We start from the raw sequence: 25,455 nt of genomic DNA, 5'->3' as shown, positions 1-25,455 counted from the left end.
GAATGAGTTGGAGAATCGCAGTTATTGTATAGAAATATAAATAAATTTTTAAAAAAAATTATGACTCCTTTTATTTTCATTCTTTGATATACAAAATCACCGGCAACTACGGATTGTTGTATTGTATTCTCGCAATTATGCAACCAATAGATAGTCTATACCTTTTTTTGCTTTCGACGACAAGATAAAGTCATTTGCAGATGTTCATAGAAATGACTAAAATATATTCTACATAATGAGATGAGTGCATTTGAATTCTGAAGTTATATCTCAAGTCGTAAGAGGCTCATGTCCCATGGACACCGAAAATTAATATGTGCACATGGGCTACGAAGTTCATATCCTTGAAAAACCAAATTATGAATGAATACACCAATGAATTGGTGTATGCAATTGTAGAGAAGTTATACACTGAAAAAATAAACAGGAAATGTCATCTAAATTGGAAGCTGAAAGAGTAAAATTAAGAAGTAAATTTGGTATCCAGGAAAGCTTCTTAAAATGGTCGCAACCCGTAATATTTGCTTAATATGAATTCGTTTACCTTAGATGTCACATTATTATCTAGCGAACGTCCGATATTAATGATTTTAACTTACAAAATTATGTGTTTTTGTAACTACTCGGTAATCCGGACAATTCGATAATCCGGACATCGTCGAAACATGTGGTGTCCGGATTATCGAGACTATACTTTATATGGTAAAAACCAAAAATCCTTTGCAATTCCATTTGAAGAAAATTAAAAAAAGTTTTTGCGAGCACATCTACAATTTTTGGCATACAGGTTAAGAAAAAAATGCTGGTTTTAAATCTGTGCGCGTTCACAAAATTGGACGATGCGCGCAAAAGTTATAGCGGTTTCTATTCTCATATAAAGAAAAAATATATAAAAATATCTTATTTGTTGTTATGAGAAAATGTATGCATAAATCGTTAACAGCATTCCATATCTATTCGCAGATATTTAAATAGTTATTAAATTTATTACTATTTTCCCGGAAAATCAACAAATAATAAACATTTTTTGAAGTAAATCCAAATTATCCTGTCCCAGAATCCGTACAAACCCTCAAAAATAATTTAAAAAATATATGCGGAGATTGGGTACATAAGTTGCATATTATAGCAACAACAAAAGAGAAAAACTTATTGTTGGAAAATAGAAAAAAATATTTGGGAGTTCTCCCACTATTTCGCTAAAATCTCATACAATAATTAATGTTTACTGCTAAAACTTCATCAAGAAATATGGTTTACCATCGTGAAAGCTTATTTGCTTACTGTGATAACTTATAAGGATAGGAAATTAAGAGTAATATTGAAATTACCATCATTCAAAAAATGTGAAAATTAAAAAGCCTATTATTCGCGAATTAGTTAAAATCAGTTGATGCGCATCCGTTTTTGGATACAGCGAATCAATCTCTTAAAATATTTATGCATATTTTGATGTGTCACTCAGCGGTCAAAGTGTGCCGCCAGTTGCATCACACAATGCAAAAAACCTTAAAGTGGGTAAACATCGCGCATGTTGCATACGATTTTGATGCGTATCCGGTTTCAGTAGCACCCATGAAAAATACGTCTATATACACATATTTCAAACCGATTCTTCAAGAACCGCGGATGTGCCTCCACACTCTATTTTTGGTAAAAAACCCATATTACTCGCGAATCTCTGTAATTTATGACACGCGTTTTCGCACATATTATAATCGCGTATAAAGGATTCCATTTATGTAAAAAATGTTAAAGAAAATCGCGGTTTAATACGCCGATTTGTCAAAATATGTTAGAGAGGCAATTTTTTTCTGTGTGAAGGTGTTGATTCTTATTAATTAACCATTCAACAACCTTTTACGTTTTCGGTTTTAATTTGTAAAGTTTATGCTTTTAGGTAAACCCAAAATATGATTCATAATTTCTAGAAAGATTTATTCCATTTCATTTATTTCATTTAATGTTGCCGCTTACAAAAAACCACATCAGCAGGATGATTTATACCAACCAGAATTGCTAGCCTAACAATTTGCGCATAATCACTCACTTCTCAATGACTATAGGTTATGCTATGTATAAATTGCATAACTTATTTTCTTTTGGAAAGATGCCTCAAAATGTACCCTTACTTTACCAACGGCGGCTGTAAGTAAATATATACATAAAACAAGATTTCTTTAGTGTGGTTTCTTGTTGTTGCTTTGTTGCGAATAAACAAGTATGTGGCAGCACTACAAGATGATGATGAAGTTTCCAGCGTTCACCCGAATGATGTTTTCACTTTGTTATGCAATGCCGCACACCAAATGCCATTTAACACTTTGTTTAATAGACGAGGGTGAGGAAGAGAAAGACAGTAAGTAGAAAATATTCGCAGATCTATACTAGTCAGTCATACCCACAAATTATATTTAATTGCAATTAAAACAAAAATAGGTGGTCTTGGCTGAATATATTAATCACCAAGTATGTAAAAACAAAAGCATCAATGATGGGCTACATTTAAACTAGCAATTGAATGGAAGTGTTTGGTAGATTGGGTCAGTAGTGTGAAATAATGACAGGAAGTTTTTTGGTTTCATTTTATGTCCTGTCCAACTCATGGTTATGTGAAGTAAAACCAATCACGAGCCACACAAAAACTACTACATAACACAGCAAACTGTGATTAGCATCATCTTAAGTTTCTCTATCGCAGAAATGGTTTTGTTGGAAAACAAAAAACTTAAGCAACAAACTCGCCCCGCCAATCGGCTATAATTGGTTTGTTATTTGCTTTAGCTTGTTTTGAATTATACATTTATTTGTTACAAACTGTAATAATGATGACGTGTTTACCTTTGGGGTCATTTCATTCCACACAAATATTTTGGCAGTTTGTTGGTCGACCTCATAAATAGGCTTAATGTATTTCTTTTGTCAATTATTATGCTATAATCTTGAAAAAATGAAAGGAGTTCAGTTACCTTAATGATGATTAATGACAATGAAAATGAATTTGTTGTGCTCCGCATGCCAAGACTATACACATCACGTTACATCTATCAGCCCCAGGCGAAGAACTAAAATTCGTGGATATTTGAAAATGAGCGTAAATTAAATCATGGTTGCTAGTAATACACTCATGATACAGATCCATTAAAAGCGGAAGTAGTTGTTGTCATAACAAAAACCAAAGAAAAAAATATGCAAAGCATTAAACACACGCAGATGCAATGCAGATAGCGAAACCCTCAAAAAACTTTTAAAGAAAGGCAAATCATTCAACAAAAAAGTTTCTTTTCGACACAATAATTTTTAAATAAACCTTTTGTTTGTGTTAATTGTTCCCTGTTCCCTGTAGATGTTGGTGTAATTTAATATGTTGGCATTAGAACGGCATAAAATGTGAAATTCATTTTTCTATCCCAGATATCAATACCACATCGAATTTAAAGACTCACGGAAGCAGTGACCACTACTCAACATATGTACTTACGGAAAAGGCAGAGAGCACCACAGTCACTTAGTATTTTTTATGAATATTCATTCATTGTCGATTAATCTTCAAAATAAACTCCTTGAGGTTCTTAAAAAAGAAAATAAGAATATCGAAATGTACGACAACTAATAATACATATGTATGTAGGTTATAGTAGAAGATAGGTGTAGATCAGCGTCGCCCAAGAACAACAACCACATGATGTTTATTGTTTGTTTTCATTCACTTACACTGTAAGTGAGAGAGATAGAGAGAAGCATAAGCAAAAACAACTCAGTGGGCGCCCTCACTATACTGTCTTTGCAAAGAAGCGCGTCTGGTGTAGATATTGAACACCACGTTTTTAAACTACGGACACTTTCTTAGCTTTAAGGTTTTTTGATACACTCTTTGTAAGATTTATAATAAATATAAATAGATTTACACATTTTTATTTTATAAAATAATCATGGTATGATAAAATTAATATTAAATTGGCAACTCTTGCGTTACGCTACAATATTTTCTTTGGCATAGTCACAATTATCACATCCGTAGTAATAATTTTTCCACTAACTAAGGCTGATCGCATCTGCGTTTATATTCCAAAGAAAAGTAAAAGTGGTCAAACTGGCACCTCACCTAAGCGTAATCCTAAAAGTATTGGCTGGTCCAAGGCGATAGTAATCATCATCTTCATTATCATCGGTATCATGAGACATAATCATCACCACATATTGATATTGATTTTGTTTTGATTGAAATTGCGTGAATTTTTAATTTGTTATCAAAATCTTGTTTGGGAATTCGAATGCATTTTGTTTTTGTTATTATACATTTTTTGGGTTTTGTGAGACAAGGTCATCATTTCAAGCATAATAAACAATACTCACTGGCACTCAGACGCGCACACACACAATGAGACAACAGCTTCTTTGGTATCTTCCTCATTGGCCTTAACGGTAGGCTAACACAATCATCGCCGTAGCATTGCTGTTGTCATTTCAAAACTGAATCTTTTTCGAAATTAATTAAAGCAGATATTATGTAAATATTTCACTGTGTTAATCAGCATAATAGCTGAGATGCACACATACGGTGCTTGCTTAGCCACATGATGACCATTACTACTACTATAATCTTATCATCTAAACTCCTCTACAAACATTGAAACAAGTAAATCGTCTTCGTTTTTGTTTTTTACTCCAAAATATTTCACAATGTCATCATCAAGAGACACAACAACAAAGCCATAATCATTGTTAATCATGATCGTCATTATTATGTTAACAGTCATTATCGACAACACCATGGTTCCATGGTGTAGGTAAGTTTGTATATACGACAAGTGCACATAATGACTTAAATAACTGATGTGGTAGTGTTTTAAGTTAAAAAAAACTGCAACTGCATTTTTTTCTTCGCTCTGGCGGGTATTTATGAACAGTGGAATAAGAAATTTGTTTGCAAAATTTCTTACTGTTTTACAAGGGAGAATCAAAATATATGTTAGGCGCAATTCATAATTTGATTCATTTTTTATTTGTATTTTGTCCATATCTTTCTCTCACGTAGCTATAAGAACCTATCACATTTCATAAGAATAATATCGAATGTTGTTGGATCAGTTAAATATGGCTAAATACTAAAGTTCATTTCCTATTCATTCGGATGTTTGCATTGTTAAATCACTGAATTCATTATTAGTTCGTATTAAATACGGGGGATATGCAAAATATATATACATAAATGCAAATGTCTTAACTGGTTTCGATGGACATTTGGTAAACAGGGCCTCCAAAAAAAAACTTCGCTGCATATAAAAAGATAACTAATTTATTTCTCAGAATGTCCATTTGAAAATCCTATTGATCGACAATTGACCCACTGTACCAAAAATAAAAAGTCATCACCATCATTTTCAATGCATCCAAGAAAAAGCAAAATCTCGTCAGACTTCATCTGCTAATGTTGCTGTAGAAGATGTAACCATAAACGAACAAAAAAAGAAGGCATCGTAAAACTATAAGTGAAAGGTATTTTTATATTTTCTACAACAAAGATGACGTTCACAGTGCAGATATACATACGTAATGTTTCTCATGCAACTCTCTTCGTTTCTGTTCCTAAAAAATAATTGATTGTTTAAAATCTCAATGTTCAATATTTATTTTGTTTATGCATAGTCCAATGATAACATTCAAATTCACCAGTCACTCGTTGGCCTTAATTAAGATATTTTTTAAAAACAATATTTATTTTTTAACTAAGTTGATCATAGCTTCGGCGACTTTTGTCAAACCAATTTGGTTCTTGTTTTAACCCACTTAAAGCCAGTGGTTGAAAATTTTCACGTAAAACTCGTATTTTTGAGTTTTGTTTTATTCGCTTATAGTATTGTGTATAAAGTTTCATTTAAGCTGCGTATTTTCACGCATTCCACTCAAATTGACAAAAAATAGACATTTTTGTAATTTTCCACTTTGGATGAGAAATTTAAATATGCCATATAAATTTAATCATACATCCATATAAATTCAGGGATTTGTTAGGAGTGTAGTAAGAGTATTTTCTCAATCAGAAACCAAGTGATTGGAAGAAATGTGTATATTTATAAATTGTAATATATAAATTTATTAATATATGGGAAATGTTACCGATTCTTTCATATTCCGTTTTCAAAAAATGTACATAGATTATGAAAAAATTCCCAAGTACAAATCCGCTCGCGAGCAAATTTTTGGTTGTTGCGGTAAAAGTTATGGCAGTTTTACTTCTGCTTTTAAGAATAAATTATTATAAAAACGTTAATTATTTTAATGAGCACAATTGTCACTAAAAAGTTATCACGAAGCGACGTCAGTGAGTAGATTGCACAATATTTGTAAAATGTCAAAATTACAAAAAAATTGTTCGAAAAAAAAACTTCACGGGGAATCATTATAATGATCGGGATAATAGTTTGGATGTTACAGCCAAAATAAGCACATATTTGGGTAACAGAAAATAAATTTTGGGTTGAAAAAATAGTTTTCACATGCATTCTAGAGTTGAACATATTGGAAAAATCTATAGGAGTACTTCTTTTATTTTTCTTGAAACTCTTAAAAAAATGTGCCGATTTTGTTTTAATTACATTCGCATATGTAGAAGGTTTGCCATTGAGGAACATTTTATGGTTGTTGAGATAAATCATTAGGCTTCTTAAACGGAAATAGAATTCAAATAAACCGTTCTAATTCACAGTAAGACAATAAATGTATTGCAAAGACCAAAATTGTAAAAAATTTCATAATAATTGTTCGTTTATGGTAACAAACGAGTAGAGTGTAACATACCGAACCTTACATTTGGTTAACTAAGCTCATTAAAGCTCAAATAAATGTCCAAAGTGGATAGACAACTCATTAAGGAACACAACTTTAGTAATTCTCCAAGAAACCATAGACTTGTTAATTTTTCCAATACCTTTATTGTCACCCCCATGTAGGAGGTAATTCTTATTTTTAACCGTATTTTTTATAAATCGCAAATAAACTTACACTTTTTTAAAGGAATATTGTATTGAAGACCAATAGCAAGAGATTAGCACGAAAAACTGGATAGTTTTTACATAATTTGTTGTTGTTATGCATTTTTAAAATATTAGTAGATTGCGTAATTATCAAAATCATTTTGTCCGCATGTGATTTTCAAGTACAGCAAGACCATATCTATTAATTTGTATATATTTTCCGAAATATAATTTGAACGCTAAGATGAAGCATAATTGGCGCAAAGTGCATAAAATTTTTGTTCGCATCCGGTTTCAGTGAAACCATGAAAATCTACATCGATGTATATATATTTCAATGCTATCAATCAAGAACCGTGGATGTGGCATCACACATGAATAGGATAAAATGAATGTAGCACCCTTATCAGTGAAGTTTTTAAATCTCTGTTTCCGCAAGAACGAAAATGATGTACTATTTTTTTCATTGCAGTGGAAACGACCCCCGGAAAACCCGATAAAATCCGTGATATTTTCAAAAACAAATTTTCCTACCTTGGAATTTCTCGTATCACGCGATGGATTTTCACGAGTAATGATTTATTAGAGCCGCAATGTAAAAATCTAAAATTTGCAATCAAGTACGAGTAAATCGAATGACAATTGCAAATACTAGGCCCGAAAAATATGTTTTTTTATAAAATTGTTCGTATAAAATTTTCGAATTTGGATACAGATTTCTGTGAAGCCGTGTAGGCTAAATTTACGACACTTATATCAAATAACTCAGAATCGCGAGATCTACAATCCTATATGTGATTTTTTGAAAAACCTGTTTGCGGAATGGACTTGGAAGAAAATTTCAAAAAACACTTAAAATCTGCCTTCAAAATGTCTGCATCATTTAATGATAGATGCAGATCAAATTTCGGAAAGTTATACATTGGTTAGATGATCCTTATTTAGTTGGCTTCTACATTTATTTTGACAGGAATATCGTGAAAAGTGTGGTTAAATCACAAATCGAGAGAAAACAAAAAAAATTTTATCCATTTTTTAACATGAATATTGTCACAGCTTCCACACAAATTAACTTGGTTTACTGCATAATACGAATAACGGTAAATTCTATAAAAATGAACAAATAATAGGGAAAACATGTATATACACCCCAAGGAAATATGGATATTACCGTAAAATTTATGGAATAAACAATACAAATTTTACATTTTATTGTTCTAACGAATGTCTCTGATTGTCCATGATATCTATCTTTCAGACAAAATATAAACATATTTGTGGGTTAATTGCCCTTTTTTAAGGGCACACCTCGCTTATAGTTCGTTAAGGCAATCTATTGCCGATTTATTTGAGTCGTTCAGTCTAGTACTTTACAAAACCCGAAAACACATTGGAACTGAAGATTTTGAGATCCATGAGCGCTTTGAAGTTGTCCTTTTGGATAATATACACTCCAGAGCGTCGCTAAATGTATGATTTTGTCAGATTTCTCATGAAGTTAATAGAGTCCACAGCATTCCAAAGTGCAAATTATATGCAGAAGACTTAAAAACTCATCAGGAATGTAAAAAATTATTCGACAAAACTTCTCCATACAAAAAAAAAAAAAATATAAATTAAACTAATAATTAATTTATAAGCTAAAATAAAACTTTATACTTAAAATTTTATTATTATAAACAAAAACAAATAAAAATTAATAACATAAAATAATAAAAATAAGAAAAATAATAAATTTATTTAATAAATAAATAAAAAATGGTACTAGATAACAGTACCTAATCCTTAATTGTAAAAATTATATGTTAATTTTTATATAAAAATTAACCAATTATATCCCCAAATATAAAGATTCATTTTATTATAATTTTATGAAATATTTTTTATAAATATGTATTAAATATATTAATTATTAAATAATTTAAATTAGTAAAAGAAATTAAGAAGTAAGAAATGAACCACCAGAGATTTAAAAATTTTGCAAAAAATTTAAAAACTCCAAGGTTTTCGGATTTTTTTTTTTAAATTTTTAAAAAAATTGTGAATTTCTAATGTTGTTTTTTCATGTAAAATTTTTAATAGTATGATTTTAATGTTTATAATATCATTGATTTCATATTATTAGGGGTAGCTCTGTTTTACTTGAAGCGTGAAAAGTCTGAAATTTAGTCTATATACTCTACTATATAGATAAATATACATATATAAATGTTTAATTAATCAATATTTATCTATTGATCTATTTTTTCCTTTTTATAGAATTTAGCGTTAATCGTAATATTGAATATATTTTTCTTGTATTTAAGTTTGTTTATTAGGGATATGAAATAGAACTGTGTACTTAGATTTTCATAAAAATGTTTCCTTCCCTTAAAACTCGAGAATTATAGGGTGTGTGTAGGTATATTAACCTCCAAAGTTTTCGGCATTTTTGAAAGAAGGCCCGAAATTATTTTTTTTTCAAAAAAGAATAAATTTTAAAGATTCTCAAATATCATTTTCATTAAAAAATTAAAATTTCCTTGCCAAAAATTATCGGTGCTATGTGGGTTAATTTACAACTTTCATATTAAACCAGTGCACAATTTGCACAATTCACTTGTTTTCATGCTTGACAGACATCATCTCCACTTCCACGCACACTTTGACAAGAATTAAAACGTAAAATTGCTTCCGCAGCAAAGTGAACGACTTAACAAAAGCCAAAAGCATTTAATTAGGGGGGGTCTTAAGTTGTGTGTGCAACCCTACTTTAGGTAATTCGTGGAAAGTACGTATTTTTGTCTGATCCTTGTACTTGCATCAAAGACATAAAACTAGTAAGACTAGACAAAATGCATGTACAAAAAAGTGTTTATGAAACAATGCATTGAAACATTACTCTTAACAGAAACAATTTTTTTTTGCTCTGTTTATTTTTAAATCGCAATCAAGGAGGACGATTTCAAGTAATAGTATCACAAACGAATTCTACGAGTTCAAGGAATTCTTCCAGTGCAATTCCTTGTATATAGGGTTGTAAATAATGTTTAAAATGCGTATAAAATCTCAACTCTGTTACATATAACATTATGTTTTGTAACGAAATCATAACATTACAGTCATATAGTGACCTAACAAGTTGTTAAATATAAATGTGCTTATTTCGTTAAATTTTATGATTTAGCCACACTATTTATATCCTGATGTATGTCAATACAAGGGCCTGATATGATGCATCTTCTAGAAAACATATGTAGCTTTTCTTTAACCTTTCACACAAAATTATCAATTTGAGTTTAGCCTCATTACTTTCTTTGCTTATGTTTACATTCTGTAGCATGCACATTTTGTTGTTGGCAGCGTGTAAAAATATGTGTGTGGAAAGGAGGCGGTATGCCAAGCCAATGTATGTATGCACATACATACATATGTATATACATTAATACGAGTATAATAGTGATGGGGAATTCCGTTAATTTGTTTTCACGTCCATAACGTAAATAAATTCAAACATACTATTGACTAAATTTACAAAAATATCATCAATACTATCGATCTAATGTTTCAATATGCTATACCATTTACGATTACAATTTTGATTAACATCTTGATGATTTAATTATCTGTCCAATTTCCAATGTTTCTGCACATTTTCTTTAAATATGTATTTCCAGTAATTTCCGCTTGACAGCCATGCTTAGATTAATCCTCAGTATGTATATATATACCCTCAGCATTTATGCTAACGAGGGTATATACAAATAAAAACGGTTTTAGACACCAACTATGTTTGGACGAAATGTGTTTCAGACAATTTGGAGTCGATTGAGCAATGTCCGTCCGTCTGTCTGGCTGAAGCGCACGATAACTCTCGAACGGATCAACTGATTGGGTCCAAATTTTGGCTTTCGTAATATTCTGTCCAAACTTAGTTTAAGTTCGAAGATGGGTAATATCGATACGATAACTCTTGAAGGGAGTAACCGATTTGGTCCATACTTTGGAAATCGTGAAATGTCTACCAGACTTAGATGAGGTTCCAATATGGACTCCTTCGAGTACCTCCCACACAATTTTTCTGATAAGTTCAGTTTAGGACCTGCTCTCGAATCTCTTTGATTTTTGTTTTAGCAACTTGTATTCACTGCCCCCCATACGACGGTACAAGTTTCATCAGGGGCAAGTCCATGCCTCCTGAGAAAATAGCCTGAAAGTTTCAAAAAACCCTATCACACCGTGCGTAGTGGTTGGAACGCAAGATAACTGTCGAACGGATCTGCCGATTCCGTCAAAAATTTGGCCTTAATAATATTTTGTCCAAACATAGTTTAAGTTCGAAGATAAGACATATGGGTCCACTCCTTCAGGTACCATCCCCACAAAAGTTCAAAAATGTTCGGAAAATTTGTTCGCACGGTAACTCTTGAAGGGAGTGTCTGAATTAATCCATACTTTACACATCCTAATATATCTTCCAGATATAGATCAGGTTCAAATATGGACTATATTTGTCCACTCCATCCGGTACCTCTCACACAAAATTTCGGATAAGTTCACTTAAAGACCTGCCATCGTCCATACATCTTGAGCAAACAGTCCGAAGGGTGTAAAAAACCCCCTATGGCACCATATGTAGTGGCTGGAGATCCACTTCCATAATGGTCAATGTCGATCCATTCCTTTAAGTAGTATCTCCTCCGCAAAACTTTTGATCTTTAATCCTAATCAATATTTTTGTCGGTTTATACGCCCAATATTGTTAAAACCCCCTAAATACATACGTTTTTGGGGGAAAAATTGTTTCAATATACACAGGTTGAGGGTATATCTCTGTCGGCAAAGCCGACTTACACTTTTTTACTTGTTTCTATTTTACTTCATATCAATCACTTTCTACAATAAATCACCAAAAACTAAGGAAAAGAAAGCCCTTAGATTGTGAGGTAGGTCTTATAATTACATATTAATTTATAAGAATTTCTATGAAATACATAGTCATAGCTAATAATAATTATTCAACTTAATTGCCCAAGTTTTAGAGAAACTGAGAAATTTTCTTCCTCAAATACGCATTTCCTGTGTATACGTCCAAGTATTTTATGTTAAAATTTCATGAATGACTAAATATACGACACACTCGTAAATATCTCTCCAACGATTTTGATTTCGATTTCGGCTCCAAACTTTCTATTTGCTGCCTCTGAAGGCAGTAAGTCAGCCAGCCAAATGAGGAGACATAACGAGCGACGCTGCCACCAATAATGGGCAGTTTGCATGCGACAAGAATATTAATTCAGGTGAATAAACCATCCAATGCAAAACTAAACAGAAAATAAATGAAAATAAAAACTTATAGAAGAAATAGAAATTATCTTTGCACAGCTAGCACTCGGGCATACAACACATATGAATGTACATATATTTTTGAGGTTAAATTTTTTCACATATACTGAAATTGTAGGTCAGAAATTGTTACCACTGCATATTTCTGAGAAAAAATGCATAAGTAAACTCAAATCAATTGAAAGCACTACTTAGTTGTATTTTTTCGAGAGCTATCTTTACCAAAAACCGTTTTTGGAAAAGGTTGACCGTTGCTAAGATAATTTTAAACAATGTACGTATGTTAGGCATATACATATGTCCCGGTCCACACTAGAGTGATTTCATTGAAAAAATTGCATGAAATTATGCGTCTCTAGATCGACTTCCATAGTTGAGTAAAATCATAAAATTGCTGTAGTGGGGAATTCGATTTAAGAACGCCTAATTTCATGAAACTTTTCAATTAAATTCACACTAGTGTAGACCGGGACTATGATTTTATATTGAAAAATCAAATCCAATATTTTGTCAGATTTTCAAGCAAAAACAGCGTATGTTGTTTTGTACTCGCAAAAGAAAAACTAACCAATTTTCTATTTATGTTTAATCATACACAAAACAAAGTATATACGACGGAATGCTCTCACCGAGTATGTTCGAATTGAGTGTGGTGACCAAGAAACTCAATATAAAATGCCAAAAAATACAAGTTAATAAATATTTTGTTCTGACAAAAGACTGCATGGGGTTAGTTTTTGATGGAAACTATATTCTCAGATAAAAATACACTACAAAATATTGTAATTTTCCCAAAAAATTGTCTTCGAACTTTTATGAGTTTTCGGGTTTGAGTGATTTGACGGCTAAAAAAATTGAGTAATCCTTCGTCTATACCTTCATTAGTCTATGGTGTAATGGAATATATAAAAATATCGGTCGTAATACAAAAAAAATACAAAGACATAGAACTATAAAGATCAGAAAAGATGCATAATACAAAAATGTTTATGAAACAAAGTATATAAGCATTTTATAAACAACAGGGGTATGTTAATAGGTGTGTCTTTTTACATACTTAATGTTGCTGAATAATTTTTTCAGCAACTTTTCTATATACAACTTTCAAAATCTGCAACATTAGCAATAATTATTAGCAGTTTCCAGTTCATTGAGTATGAACTTAGCGGTTAAAATCGCCTGAAATGGTTAACAATGTTGTTATGATATAGATAGAAGAAATAAGACTAGACAAAATTCATGCAACAAAAAATGTTTATGAAACAATGTATAGAAACATTAGCCTTAACAGAAACAATGCAGGTTGCAGGTAATTTAAAACAAAGACATAAATACAACAAGAAAAGACATTTATTTGCTATCATTCTTCAGTGAATGGCTTTGGAATTTAACATAATGTAATTTAACATTATTGCCTTTTATACGTTTTGTACGTATTTAACCTAACTTAACGATCCAATTGACATGGAATTCTTCTGGAATTCTGAATTCATACATTTCGTTTCTGATACTATTACATGAAATGTTCCTCCTAGATTGCGATTTTAAACAAAGATGAAGAAGAAATAAGGCTAGACTAGAAAAATTCTATAATACAATGTATAGAAACATTACCTTTAACAGAAGCAATGCAGGTTGCACATAATTTAAAATCGCAACCAAGGAGGAAAATTTCATGTAATGGTATCAGAAACATTTACGAATTCAAAATTCCAGAAGAATTCCATGTCAATTGGATCGTTAAATTCGGTTAAATACGTACAAAACGTATAAAAGAAAAAATGTTATTTTACCATATCGTAAAATTACTCGCGAGTAAATCGGAGCTCTGGTTTTCGTACACTCACTACTTAACAGAATGTTGTTACGATATCGTAACAACAGAGGTTTATTCCTTATATTGATAATATTTCACAATTGACTTTTCTTATCTTATTTACTTTATTTATTTACAAAGCAAAGCCGGACTATGAAAGTAGAAAAACCCACCTTTACAATGATGCGAAGTTGGTTCGAGTAGGTGAACAAACAACGGAGATATCGCAATAGTCGGTAATACATCCCATTTTTTCGATTTTTTTGTAATCACGCTACAGATTGCAATTTTGATCGGATCGTCACAATTCCCACAGAGGAAGAAGCCTATCAAGTTTAATGATGGTCGGATAATATTTAGGAGTCGGAATAAGCAAAAAGCTTATGTGGAGAACAGTCAACGATTTTTTTCTTATGCGAATATCTCTGCTTCTGGTAGGAGTATTCCAAAAGGAAAGCCCGTCAATGGAAGAAGAAAAGATCTCCTTTATATTGGCGTAAGTGGGCAAACAACCGAGTTATTGCAAAAGTCAGCAATATATCCACATTTTGTAATCACTCTACTGGTCGCAATTTTGTTCGGATCGTCACGAAATTTTGGTAGGTAATACGATAAAAATGCATTCCTATCTTCATTTCTTTCATAACATTAAACTTTTACGATTGTACTTCTTTCTTTCTGTCCTTGTCCTCCTTATATAAACATTTTGTTACTAGACACACGTCATTTTTGTATTGGCTATCCAACTGAGTTTTTGGAAAACTGTTTAGTTCATAATCCGTATTTCTTTTTGTGTGTCTATAATTGTTTTAAATTGCCAGCAAATTATCTACAGATTGATTGGACCATCACATTTTTGTTTATTGAGAAAGTAACAATCGTTTCCTTGGCATCATCCAACATTTATCGAGATAAATTATTTAGTGGAGTAAATGTGTGTACGTGCGTTTTCGGTCTCGTACCACTACAATGGGACAAGTTGTTTGAAGGTTATTTTTTATTTCATGCAATGTGCGAAATATAAAAACCCTACTCCAATCAAATGATAACAAATAACTTCATCATTTCTTTTTCGGCTCGTATCTTTTTCATGGGGCAATTAAATTCGTTTACATTATGACTTAGTGTTTCCGAACAAAAAGACAATTCAAATTTACTACAACAAATAACAATAAAATCGATAATGATGATGACGATGATGGTCCACAACAAAGCAATGTACACACTTTCAATTAACCTTCAATTTAATTTTGACCACTTTGGTAATTTGTTGTCAGTTTTCCATTTAGATACGTCTCATTTTTATTTCTTCTGTTGGGTGTTTGGACCCGTCACTTGACGTCTAACAATCCGAAATGTTTGGTGAATGGCAGATAAAACAAAAAACATCTAACAACGACGCAGACAACTTGTTTTTCTAAACACTAAAAATGATCAAGAGAAAAATTCCAATAATAACACATACACAACAATTTTTAGGTTACATTGACATTTGAAAATATTGAAATAATAAAAGTCAAAGGTTCAGATGATATCTGTAGAGAAAGAACCCAATACACATAGACGATCGGATCAAACAGAACTGTGATATCTATAGGCACGATTAAATCTCTGTATGTATAGTACACGTATTTTGCATTGTTTATAAACTAAATGTATGGTCACATTAGGCAAATATTTGCCTAATATATCTCAGTAAACGCACCCGGCCGGTCGCTAGAGTAAATATTTGCCTGGAGCAATATATTTGGTTTAAGGTCGATATTCAAAATGTGGGTGCCACTGTGTTGCAATGGTATACCCACTAGGGTTATGACTTTTTACAACCTCATATCTCTGTATAACAGCGTGATGAGTTTCTACATAACATTACATAAAATCGTTATTATAAGGTGATTCGGTGAAAAAAAAACTCACGCACAAAATGATTTTAAAATTTGAATTTATCAGAATTTTTTGAAGTCACTGTCAGCAGATATACAGTGTCGGTCACAAAATTAGCACACCCCACTACCATAATTTATTGTGCGTAAAAAGGCCTTTAAAATTAGTTGTATTTTATAAAGTATTTGTATTAATATATTCTCAGTAGTATACCTAAAAAAGCCATAATACGGGTATATTTAGAGATTTGCATCTGTCCATAGGAAAAAGTCTTAAATCCCCGGCCAAAGGCCGGCTTTTTAGAGGAAGATTTATAATTTCAAAGTAAATTTAGTTTCCGTTCCCGAGATTTGCACTTGTCCATAGGAGAAAGTCTTAAACCCCCGGTCGAAGGCCGGCTATTTAGAAAAATTGTATAAACATACATATATAAGGAAAAATGTCTAAAGTCGTCTTTTCCATTTCAAAAAAAAAACAAGTAAGAACAGACTATAGTCGGACGGGGCCGATCATGTGATACCCTATACCACTATCCCTGTGCACTAGCTTTCCGGGCTAGCTGTTATAAGATGTGCATTAGAAATTTTACCAATTTTCACACAAAAGTTTTGATCAATTTAACCCGCTTAATATTATCCGATCATACCGTTGACTTGCACGCTACTTCTCCATCTCAAACCAAAACTACGTTTAAAATTTCGCGCCGATCGGACTATTATTGCGACCTACAGAGCGGCTACAAAATCGAGCAAAAATTTTGTTTTTGGTCCATTTCATCCCTTTAACATTTCACGATCATCGCCAAAAACTAATCAGTTCTATTCTGGTCCAAACCCGACCTCCATACTAAATTTCGTGACAATCGGTCCATAATTGCGGCCTCTAGCTTGATTACAATTTTTAATGGACGGACAGACGGACGGACGGACGGACGGACACACATCGCTAAATCGCTTTATCTCGTCGAGATATGAAGTTTGGTATACCACATGAGGGGTCTACGACGAATATTTCGCGGCGTTACATGAATTTTTGGGAAAACAAACTTATTATACCCTTTTCCACATTGTGGTATAGGGTATAAATAGTAATAATAAAATCAACAAAAAATTTTAATACTACATCAATGATTTTTGGTATATAGATTAAGAACAAAAATTGTCATTCCAAATCTGTTTTCGTTACCAACTTTGATTGTTGCGCGCAAAAGACATGACCGATTTAATTATGATAATTAGAAAATTAAAAAAAAAATCGCGGCTTAATATGGTAAGCTGTCCCAGCAAAAATTGAAGGAAGGGGTTCCATGCGATGACGTGATTTCATGGCATATTTTGCATTGGATCAAACGAAGGCGTGAAAGATCCGATCTTTTCATTAGCATTTAAACCCATTCCATCAATCCAATAGAGATGAATTTTGTGTTTTTATTTATACACATTTTTCTAAATATATAAGATTAATTATTTACAATAGGCTTGATGTTGTCGGAGACTCGAAATCACAACCAACGTTGTTAAAATTACACGTTGGATGAAATGCCAAAGCATTGGTGAAAATGGCGTGTCAAAGCATTGGCGTAAATGACATGCTTTGGATCCAAAAATGAACAGCATATTTTGGGGTCCATGCTCATATAAAATTCATCGATGAAGATGCTAAAAAGATGACATGCCAGATCACTTGCACCCATGATTGAATTGCATCTTTGGCATCGAACACTTTGCTGGCGTTATATCCTATTATCGTTAACTGAATTCGTAATATTGGCGATGATGCAAAAAATATCGAAGAGTCTGAAGGGATTCGCGAAAAATCAATTTTTTTAAATAATTTCACGTATTTACAAACATATTTTTGAAACAATAGCGCTTATACTTACAAAAAAAATATAAAAAAATTATAACAGCATCCAGACATTGTGAGGAATAAATGTTTTTTGCAAAAATACGAAAAAAAAATAAAAATAATATTCTAATTTTATTTTTTTATGGTTTTAAAGGAAAATTTGAAGAAAAATGTTTGAGTTCTTCGTCATCTTCCTCAAAATTTGTACGCAATAATGAAGATATTCCGTTGCAACAAATTTTTCGTTTATAGTTTCCCTATTGGCGAATATTTTTAGAACATTATATTAAATCACAAGGAATTCCAATTGTGGCATAACATTAAAATAATGTTATATTGAATACTGAAACATTTGAAATGCATTTCGATTCCATCGCAGCAAATTAATCCCTTTTGTTTGATGTACAGTTTGTGATGTAGCATCCCAGCAAAAATCCTGATTAAAAACCTCTTTTCCCACCCATTATTTTAACAAGGGCATGTCGCTCGAAATATATGGTTATTTTGTAACCACTGAAATAAGTAGTCAGAATCTGCTCAGTATCTACTTATTTCAGTGGTTACCATCTAACTATTTCAGTGGTTACAAAATAACCAGATATTTCGCGCGACATGCCCTTGTTGAAATAATGGGTGGGAAAGGAGGTTTGTAATGAGGATTTTTGCTGGGATCTGTTGCATATTAGGGCGCAAAATACTACAGTAAAATTTTAATAATTTCCACGAAGTTCATTTACATTTTATGCGCATCCGATTTCGATGATAACCTTTAAAAAATATATTATTTGATGTCGTTTCAGTGCGATCCATCAAGAACCGTGGATGTAGCATCGCACATAATTATTAGAAAAAATCAATCGTATCTACGGATTCGCTATAGTTTTTAAATATCTGTTTTCGCACATTTTAAACAGGCGTATCGCTCTAGAAATGACACATCGAGTAGAAATGACACATCCAAACGCTTTTAAATAAGCGATATTTTCAAAAACATTTCTTGCAGATTTTGAGGGGAATAATATCCGCCGATATAGTGGATGGATTTAGACGCGCCATGGCTTATTTGATTCAGAACGTAAAAAAAACTAAATTTACGCGGGCTTCCAGGGAAATCGAATGACGTTTGTAAATTTTAAACCAAAAAACAGGTTTTTTTGAAAAATTTACGCACAAAAAAATTGGGTTTGGGCGCAGATTACTGTGATTTTATGAAGGCTACACGCTCATGTTATACATTAAAAATGTGAAACCTTGAGTACTACAATCAAATAATATGCTTTTAGATAAATTCAGCTACGCATCCCGATTAGAGCAAATATTCAAAAACCCCCATTTTTCAGTCTTCAAAATGTCAGCTTCCTTTTGAGGTAGATACAGTGAATACAGTGTTTGGATTTGCTACTAGTTTTTCATAGCATAACACAGAGTAAATGCTGGTGCTGTGAAAGAGTCGCAGCATAGCACATAGCCATAGCATCAAAAACAAAAACGAATGCTATTGCTACGCTGTGCTGTCTTCAAAAACAAAAACGAAAACTGTTGCTGTGCTGTGCTACGAACATAAAAGTAGCACAGCACATAGTCTATGCTATGCTTGTGAAATCTTCACAGCACATAGCTTATCATAGTCATCAAAATCAATTACGAATGCTATTGCTATGCTGTGCTGTTTTAAAAAACAAAACAGAAAACTGTTGCTGTGCTATGCTACGAACATAAAAGTAGCATAGCACATTGTATATACTGTGCTTGTGAAATCTGCGCAGCACATAGCATAGTCATCATAATCAAAAACGATTGCTATTGCTATTCTGTGCTGCAGACATTTCGACATAGCATAGCATCATTAATATTAACCCAGCAAACCCACTCGGAGTTGTTCAATATATCCGTACACTGAGGAAGTGAGAATGAACTGTTGCTGACAAGGTATATTAAAACACATGACAATCATCTGTATTTCAGAAATTACTCTTTTATTACACGTTGAAACTTTCACATGTAATTTTTTAGCTTTTGGGAGAGAACGGAAGGAAATCCATTTTACTCATAAATTCAAAAAAAAAAAATTTGTATGAACTTTTCAACGTGTAACATAAGAGTTAATAGAGTCTACATATAAAATTTATAAATACGAAATTCGCATCCACAAATAACTTCGTTTCAAGAACCTGTTGCTATTACATTATTATATTTTGACTAAAATCTGTTATATTTGTTTCCATATTTTTCTTAAGAACATTTTTAGAACGATGGTAGCCCATTGCATGTTCTGTAACAAGCAAATGTTGTTTTTGTAAAATTGTTAGTTGGTGTAAGTCATGCATATGGGGAAATACAAAATACTTTAGCAATTCCATTTGAAAAATTTAAAAATGTTTTTGCGAGCATATCAACGATATTTTGTACATGGGTTAGAAAATTATTCTGATTCTATAATAGAAAAAATATTTAAAAATTTATTGTTGTAATTAAAAAATGTATGCATAACAGCATTTGATATCTATTCGCAGGTAGTTAAACATGTACTTATTTTTTTCTACAGCACCTGGATAGTGCATATAGAAATATAGACCAAAATTATAAAGATTGGTTTTACAACTTGCATATTACAGCAACAACAAACGAGGAAAAGTAGTACCATTTTGCTAAAATCCCGTACAATAATTTATTTATTCTGGTAAAACTTCATCAAGAATCTTATACCTGATTTGGACTACTCATAAATCTTCCACTAGATTTAATAAATTTACATGTAAAAACCCAAGAGTGACTACAAATTTCGTATTCTTCACAGGATTTTTGCGCGTCCGATTTCAATAATCCTCCGTTAAAAACACGCCAATATAAACAAATTCAAATAGAGCCGTCCGGTTGTACCGCCACATTTATTTTTGAGTAAACTTCCACATTTTTATATTTCGATACAATTTTTCACAAAAATTACTGTCGCGTATAAATATGTAATTGCATATAAAAAAGAGTACAAGGTAAACCCGATTTAAGGCCCTGATTTGTCTATTCACAAGGTGGCAATAGGGTTTTAAGATAATTTACGAATCAAATTTTCGATTTTGGATTCTAATAACACTCCTGAGATATACCTCAAACGACGTAAAATCCTGGGTTTCGGAGTCGAGACAATTTTTATTTCTATTTTTTTTTTTTTTTTTGGCGACTCCGGAGTCTAGTCCGAGCGTTATTTCCAATACCACACAAAATTAATAAAATATGCACAAATTTTCAATTTTTCCTATATGTTGACTTCGAATATAATACTTAACTACAAAACTTTAATATGATGAAAATATTCCACATTGTTTCTGATGTATATTACAGCGAAAAGTAGGAACAGCGTACAAGTTGGAAAGTGTAATTCGGTACCCTAGTCATTATTATATAAAATATGTCAACAGTCTCGGGAATTCGATTGCTAAACAATTTTGTATTTTCCCATAAATTTGTTTGCTTATTGTTTGGCATCCTTACAGTCGACGACCACTAAAAAAAATTCACTCTAACGTATTATGCAAAAATGTTGTCCAAGTTCACTTGCACACATGATTCAACTACATACTTCTTAGCCATCAAAAAATTTTCTGGGTTATGTTTGATGCTATGCTGTTGATTTCGTTCATAGCACAGTACAGCAATAGCTTTCGTTTTTGTTTTCACGACTGCGGCTGTTTACTATGCTGTTAAAATTTCTGCAGCGCAGCATAGCAATAGCATTCGTTTTTGATTCTGATGACTATGCTATGCTATGTGCTGCGCAGATTTCACTAGCACAGCATAGACCATGTGCTAAGCTACTTTTATGTTCGTAGCACAGCACAGCAACAGTTTTCGTTTTTGTTTTTGAAGACAGCACAGCATAGCAATAGCATTCGTTTTTGATTTTGATGACTATGTTATGCTATGTGCTGTGAAGATTTCAAAGCCGTAGCATATATCATATATCATATAATAGCATATGCTACTGAAATAAAAAACTAGCGCAGCATAGCAACAGCATATTTTTGGTGTTTTCAGTGCTGTGCTGGTAGCAAATCCAAACACTGGGTGGATATATTAAAAAAACATACATTAGGAGCTTCAAATCTGAAGTGCATTCTTTAACTTCTCCTTTGAGCACTAATTGGAAATTAACAAAAAAACTCGTTTCTTTCAACGATTTTTTCGGATTTTTTACATTAATACGACCACAGCTTCCGCTTAAATTGTTATTTTTAAAAATCCATCGGTGAATGGAGCTAAAACACTTCAGTTCACCTAAGTACGTTCAAAGGTCATGGTATATTTCAACTGCTCGCGAGTTACAATACCTGTTCACTTATGTATATCATTAAATATGTTAAGTACATTATAGAAAAGAAATTTGTTTACGAAAATATTTCAATTTGCCCTAACAAAACTCTTAACTGACTGAAATCATTTTGCCCCAAAGGGGCCTAAACTTGGGCCGCATACCCAACATGTTGACAACGATCCCGGACGAGTCCTTAAATTGCACTCTTTCCAAACTTTGTGTGGGAGGTACTCGAAAGAGTGGTCCGATGTAGTTAATATTCGGACATAATTCGAGGCTGTAAGAAATAATACGATGTAAAACGTTTGAACCAAATCGGTTTCTCCCTTAGAGGGTTATCTTACGTGTAACCCATTACCTCAGGAAGAATGGACTTACACCCGAAAAAAAGTCCACAAAAATTTTTTTTTCGAAAAAAAGTTCAAAATTATCCAATGCGAGCTTTAAATCTGGTGTTTTTCCAAATTTTGTGTGCGAGGTACGCGAAGGACGGGACCGATATAGTCCATATTCCAACCTAATACTTTGATTACGATGTGCAATGTTTGGACCAATCAGATACTCCCTTCGAGAGTCATCTTGCGGATTTGCCATTTTAGTTGGTACCGTCACTGTTTCTTCGAGCTTTTAAGCCATTGTGTGGAAGGTACCCGAAGGATGGGACCGATTAGTCCATATTCCAACCTGATACATGGCTAGATGACTCCCTGCGAGAGTTATCTTGCGGATTTGCCATTTTAGTTGGTACCGTCACTGTTTCTTGGAGCTTTTAATCCTTTATCTCAGGAAGTATGAACTTAACCCCGAAAAAATTGTACCGTCGAAAAGGGGCAGCAAGGACAACCTGCTGAAGAAAATTTCACAAATATCCGAGAAGTGCTCTTAAACTGCACATTTTCCAAATTTTGTGTGGGAGGTACCCGAAGCAGTGGACTTGGAAGTAATATTACCATATGTAAAGTTATGACCAATTAGGTTACTCCGTTCGAGAGTTATCATGGGCACAATTTTAGCGAAAAATTTTGAACTCTTGTGGGGGAGGTAACCAAAAAAGTGGTCCAATATAGCCCATCTTCGAACTTAAACTGAATATGGACAAAATATTACGTATGCCAACTTTTGGTTGCTTCGTTCGAGAGTTATCGTGCGCACCAGGCAGACAGACGGACGGATATGGCTAAATCGACTGAAACACATTTCTTCCAAATATACTTGGGGTATTAAACCATTATTTTGATAAGCACATTTTTTGCTCCAAAAAATTAAAAAATTGTTTTTTGTTTTAACACCTACGCATGGCAATTTATATTATATATTTGAATACTGAACTATATAGTAGACACTCTAAGCATATCCGCATTGTCATATGAATTGAATTGTCATATGACTTCTCCCGATGACGTAATTACAGCTTAAAGTGCGCAAAATATGCAATTTTTACAAGGACCGTTGTAGGTTTTCTATATTTTTTCGTTATATATTCACTGTAATTATTTCAGAAACTGTTTGTATCGAACGTACAACATCTCCTTCATATATTAGTGTCGAAACAAATACACACAAATACCACAAAAAATATTTGTTTGTATCCGGAAATAATGAAATTCTGGGTATAGCTCGTAAAAACCGATTTTGAGCTATATCTCAAGAACAAGAGCTGATGGAGAAAAAACGGTGTTATAAAAATAACTCGTCGAATTCATTTAGAATCAACAAAAAATTCGGTTGAAACATTCAACTTTTTCAATTTTGTTGAGCAGTGTTAAGCGGGGTACACACCGACAGTCAAAACTGACAGTCAACGTACTTTTAATACAACTTTCTCGCAAATAAAAGCTTTTCTTTGGCGAAAAATATATGAAATACAATATGCAAAGTATTATTTATATATTAGGAAAGTAATTATTCAGCGAGACTTCGAAATTAACGAAATAGACCTCGATGACTGTCAGTTTTGTTGGTCAGTGTGTACTATGCTTTATATTTCGTAGATAATAGGGAAAAAATTAAGAATAACGAAATTTTGGTGAAGGCATTGAAACAAATTTCTAATTGGCTTTCAAGGTATAGTCCATGAAGAACCTTCATACATTTTGTCCAATAGTCATTATTCAATGCACTTCCATTCCCGCAATACTGAAATAGTATTTTTTTCTTTTGATACAAGATAAGTGTAAAGTCTCGAGACCTGGGCCTGGATTCTTATTCTATGAAAATTTGAAATGAAAAATATTCCCTTTATATTTTTTTTTTTTTTCATTTGACAGTTTTCTCCTTTATAAAAGTTTTCATTTCACATTTTCATAGAAACAGAATTGAGCCGCAGTATATAGTTCAAATATGACATAACAAACATGGAGTATATTCATTACGCAATTCGTATTTGATAGTGGAATGATATGACATGAAGAAGTTATTCAGATTTCATTGGAAGTTTCTCTCAAAAAGGCAAACAAAAATTTAAAAATTATTTCTTACAAAACTTGTTAATGATGTACATTTTCTGTGCGGAAACTTCAGAAAAATATATGCTTACATTTGAAACATAATGCCTGTCTGCGTACTCGATAATTTGTAATAATTATTACTAATGTTTCTAAAATTGACAGTTGTTCAATGGAAAAGTTGCTGACATTTAGTAACTATGTACGTAAGTACTTACTAAATGTTGCCGAAACACTTTTTTCAGCTACTTTTCCATTGAACAACTGCCAATTTTAGAAACATTAGTAATAATTATTACAAATTATCGACTACGCAGACAGGTATATTTTTTGAGAAAGAAAAAATGTATTAATAGGTCTGTACGATAACCCAAAAGTTTGTACAAATTTGTAAAAACTTTTACAAAATGCTGTTCGATAACAAACTTGTAAAGTAAAAGAGAACGAATTTGGAGAGAATTTTAGAGAGTTTTGGAGACTTTTGTTACTGAGAACTAACAATTTTTTGCAAGCAAAATTTTCCTTGCAAGAATTGGCATGTTTGATCAGCTGATTTAAATTCGAATGTTTAGTGGCGGACTCTGCAATTCTTGGCAAAAACATAAACAAACATTTGGCTATTAAAATAATTACAAGATATAAAAGAGAAGAGATAACTAAATAAATTATGGAAAACGACTTATTTTGTAAAATAACTTATTTTGTAGTTTGTGATGATTATTTTATTTCTAAGGTATCAAATCCCTGAAAAAAGAGGCCATCCGTTAATTTATGATATGGAAAGAGAATTATTTTTGTAGCAATCGATAATCAAATAATTTTCGTAAACAACCTTCGATTGTTAAATTAAAT

The 25,455-nt window shown here is 32.3% G+C and overlaps 1 protein-coding gene across 1 annotated transcript in view; it reads right to left on the bottom strand.

Annotated features, from left to right (window-relative positions):
• LOC141387552 (uncharacterized) overlaps window positions 1–25,455 on the bottom strand; it is a 46,807-nt gene that overhangs the window by 20,446 nt on the left and 906 nt on the right. The window lies entirely within an intron of this gene.

Source organism: Musca autumnalis, unplaced genomic scaffold (assembly GCF_047663935.1).
Source record: "Musca autumnalis isolate F117 unplaced genomic scaffold, ASM4766393v1 scaffold_5, whole genome shotgun sequence".
NCBI lineage: Eukaryota > Metazoa > Arthropoda > Insecta > Diptera > Muscidae > Musca > Musca autumnalis.
The sequence above is the reverse complement of the archived record's forward strand: the minus strand, read 5'-3'. Positions and strand labels throughout refer to the sequence as shown.